Source organism: Peromyscus maniculatus, chromosome 13 (genome assembly GCF_049852395.1).
Source record: "Peromyscus maniculatus bairdii isolate BWxNUB_F1_BW_parent chromosome 13, HU_Pman_BW_mat_3.1, whole genome shotgun sequence".
Classification (NCBI taxonomy): Eukaryota; Metazoa; Chordata; class Mammalia; order Rodentia; family Cricetidae; genus Peromyscus; species Peromyscus maniculatus.
The window spans coordinates 30,942,653-30,947,237 of record NC_134864.1 but is presented as its reverse complement, the minus strand read 5'-3'; the positions used below and the strand labels follow the sequence as shown (position 1 = coordinate 30,947,237).

The window sequence follows — 4,585 nt, the reverse complement described above, 5'->3', positions numbered from 1 at the left end:
CTGGAAATAGCTGTGAGAAAACTTGGAAGATCATTGATGAACTTCATGTCAGTTTTCTCCAGAGCCCACTGCTGTGGGATGGTCTGTATGTCAAATGTGTTGCTCTGATTGGTCAATAAATAAAACACTGATTGGCCAGTGGCCAGGCAGGAAGTATTGGCAGGAGCAGAGAGGAGAATTGAGAGAACAGGAAGGTGGAGGGAGACACTGCCGGCCGCCTCCATGACAAGTAGCATGTGAAGATGCCGGTAAGCCATGAGCCATGTGGCAAGGTATAGATTTATATAAATGGGTTAATTTAAGATGTAAGAACTAGATAGCTAGAAGCCTGAACCATTAGGCCAAACAGTTTAAATAATATAAGCGTCTGTGTGTTTATTTTATAAGTGGACTGTCAGGGCTTGGTGGGACCTGGAGAGAAAACTCTCCAGCTACAGCCCACTGTTTGATCTACACTAGCAAGGACTGAAGAGAGGAGCACCCACTTCTTTGCTCCCAGCACAAAGCCTTCCATCATGACAGAGTCTTTGGTCACTTCACCATAATTGACAAAGCCACCCAATGAGTTGATGATGCTCTTGTCAGACAGGTAATCCTCTGTGGAGGTGCTCTTCTGAATAAGCTTGCCATCCTTGACATTGTAGCCCTGATAAATCTTATACATCTTGTTTTTGGTGGTCTCTTATGGTAGGTAGCCTGTCTTGAGCCATATCTTATCTGCCTATCTTGAGCCACAGGGAATACCACACAGGCAGGATACCCAGGCTGAAATATAAGCAACATTGAGTGTACTCTTGTGGACAACCTTTTTATTTTATTTATTTTTATTTTTTGCTGTGCTAATCACTGGCAATCCCTCTGTAGCTTTTGCTTTTGGTCACCTGGTTGACAAAGGTTATCTCATTGTGGTCAACCAACTGATTCTTTGGGACCTGCTGCTCCAGCCTTCCCCCAGCCCAGTCTGGTTTCTCAGAAACATTGATCCTATTTTTCTGACTTTCCATCCAGTGGGAAAGTGAAGAGGAATCAGGCACATCAGTGTGTGGGCAAGAGTGTGGATGACCCAACAGATTTTTTTCCTGCTTCTGAAGTCTTTCTCCAGCTTTCTCCTGCTCAGGTCATCCTGCCACTTCCTGCAATGTTTGGAGAAGGCTTTCTTGAATATGTGCCAGTTCTAGTAGAAGTGCCTTCTGTACTCATTAGTGATGTGCTCACAAAAATGGTCTTAGAAGTTGTGAAGCCTCGTGGGGGTATCTACATAGCTCACAATGCCCACAGCTACTACAGGTAGTGTCTCCACAATGGTGAAAGCATTTACAATTTTTTTTGTCTTGTTGAAGCCTAGTATATCAACTCTTTGCATGATGTGGGTCATGACAGCTTTAGAATCCAAGAAGACTGTGAGATGGTATTGCAGATCATTTGTTAAACTACACAAAATGTGTTGTATTTGTTTAACTGTGTAAAGATGGGTTGCATTTGTTTAATTATATATAGATGTGTTTCTGTTTAACTTGCCTGCCTAAGGCATCTGACTGGTCTAATAAAAAGCTGAATGGCCAATAGCTAGGAAAGAAATATAGGCAGGACTTGCAGGCAGGAGGAGTTCAGGCTCAAAGGTAAAAGATGAAGAGACAACAGGGAGTTTCCAGAGGACCAGTCAGCCACACATGGAGGAAGCAGGAAAGTAGGACATTCAGAGTAAAAGAAGCTTAGAAAACCTCAAGGCAATATGTAAATGAATAGAAACAAGGACTTCCTTTGGCAGAGAGATGACCTCCACATCTGTACTTACTTCGTGATCCTAGACTGGTGCTGTTCCACCATAGAAAAATGGAGTTGACATTTTCTGTCTTAGCTTCTTGCTCAGATTATTGCAGTATGAGACTAATGGCTTGCCTGTAACTTTTACTTGGACTTGCTGTCTTAATCAGCTGCCCTGACATCCGACAACTCAGTCCTCTCCAGCCCAAGCCGGAACCCAGCAACTACACCAATCATCTTGGAATTTTAAAGAAAATTTCAGGCAGACAATCTGAGCTCCTGCTCTGCCAGCTGAAGAGGACACGGCTGAACACAGCATTACTAATACAGATTGACCACATTCATCTTGTTCCTGTGCTGCAAATATCAAATTTCCCTCCAGAGGATTTTTCCGTCTCAAAAATATCTTCAAAACCTTTTTTTGTATGCTGGCAAAGAATTAAGAATTTTCATTATATTCTCTCTTCCTCCAAGGAATGGGAACATTTTAATTTTTTTTTACCCTGCATATTGATTTAGAGTTTTGCTTCTATGGAAAAATATCCTAGTTTTCTAACTAAAAGTTAGGTAAAAATTAGTCACAATTCTATTCCTGTGATAAAATTTCATCACCAAAAATGACTGAAAAAAGAGAGGGTTTGTTTTAGGTTCCAGAGGGAAGAAGTCTATGACAATAGAGTCATGACTAGCATCATATCTTTTCTTTTCTTTTTTCTTTTCTTTTCTTTCCTTTCCTTTTTTCTTTTCTTTTCTTTCCTTTCCTTTTCTTTTCTTTTCTTTCTGCTCTTCTGCATTGAGATTCTCAGTTGGGTCACCTTTAACTTTGGGGTTGTCTCTATAGAATTTTTGTCTCAAAAATCTTTTAAAAAGTTCCTTGTAAGCTCCTTCATCTGCCTGGGACAGCAAACTGAAGAAAGAGATGGGAATTTGGGACAGACAGGACCTGTGGCAGTTTCTGATTATACATATGATTAGTATGTTTTTTTTTGCTCCACAGAATACTATAAGCAGTTACTTAAAAGTACACTGACAGAATTCAGCATACATGTATGACCATTTTTTGAAGTATTCTTTAAAACTGAAATATAGCATACTGTAGTAAATGACAGTTTTTTCTGAAGACAAGGTCACTTGTAGTCTAGTTGGCTCTTCCTTCTAAGCCCTGGTATTACAGATGTGAACCCACACTTTTGATTCCAGACACAGACTTTTAAGAGAATATCTCAATTAGTTTTCATGTTATCTGTCTATCTATCTATCTATCTATCTATCTATCTATCTATCTATCTATCTACCATCTCTCTATTATCTATCTGTGTATCTATTGTAGAACCCAGTCTTCAAAGCAAAGTAGCTACCATCTTCATCAAATTAGGTGTAGTTGTTTGCAAGAATTCATCACAGGCCTGTGGAGTGTTGACATTTTCTCAGAGAAGCAGGGGGCATGGAGGATCACTGGAACTGAGATCCCACTCACTCCTTCCAGTAATTTGTATGCAGCTCTACTCTAATTGTACTTGATCTCTGGAAAGACTAATTTGGTTGGGGGAAAGTTAATTGAAGGGAACTCCATCTATTTATGTGACTATGGAACAATCATTATTTACACTAGGTACAGTCTTTCTAGTGAGGCTGCTTTGGGGTCACCCAAGCTTCTGACAGTACCCCCTGATCCAAGTTCTGTAAGTTTGATCAATTTGCTCATTCTTTAGGGTGAATTTTGGTGGAATCATACTTGTTCATCATTAAGACCTTACAAAGAGGGGGTGGATGTTATTTACATTTCCCCTGGAGAGGAATTCTAGAAATGCTTTCTATACATACACCTCCCTATCTGCCTCCTACCTATCTTTCAACCATCAATCCTCCAGGTAAAAAGAAATAGAATAAGAAATGAATCAAGGTATAAAACTTTTCCAACATGATGGAAGACTTTATCATGCTTTCTCTCAATCAAAACCCTAAGATGTCTATGATTTGAGTTTCTGTCTGCACAGACCAGTTCCCTAGAGTATTCATTCTTTTGCTACCTTCATTTATTGGGTCTGTGATATATTAAAGTTGTCCCCAGTATAGTCTTTCTCCCCCAATACTTAAATATAAATTAAAATATTGAGATACTAAAAGAATAATGCAATAGTCATACCTACTCACTACCTAAGTTGCACATTACTATCTTTTGGCAAACCGTCTATCTATCCATCCATCAATCCATTTTTTATAGATTCTAAAGCAAGTTGTAGGCATTCATACCCTTCATCTTAGTTTTCTTCAATGTGCATGTGTTTCTTTCAATATAGTTTTGGTTTTTGAAAAGTAGATGACTGTATTAAGAAAATTAGTGTGTTTTCCTGAGCCACAAAGTGAAAGCCCAAACAAACAAAACAAAACCCCAAACAAACAAACCCCAAAAAACTCAAAGCCAAACAACAAAAAACAAAAACCCAAACCCAAAGAAACATTGGTGATTGAGTTATGGTTTCTGGTCTTAACATTTCACAGTTTGGGTTTCAAAATTTTGTCCACTGAGGTAGAAGATGAGGCAGGAAATAGTCTTTCTGTAGCTTGGTTTTCTTTGTGTGTGTGTGTGTGTGTGTGTGTGTGTGTGTGTGTGTGTGTGTGTGTGTGGTGTGTGTTGTTGTTGTAGATACCAAAGGGACGCAATGTCAGAGCTTCAGAATTCCTACCTGAAGAGGATGGCATTTTTAACCACACAGAGACCGAAAAATGAGGTCTGAATTGTAGGGTCTGATTTCTGGAAGTAGAAGCCAGGAAACTGTCGCTTTCGTACCACCCTCAAGCATGCCCTAGCTACCTGCAT

At 39.5% G+C, this 4,585-nt stretch overlaps 1 pseudogene; it reads right to left on the bottom strand.

Moving 5' to 3' along the window:
• Window positions 1-839: 839 nt before the first annotated feature.
• LOC121822143 (large ribosomal subunit protein uL3 pseudogene) lies at window positions 840-4,585 on the bottom strand (annotated as a pseudogene).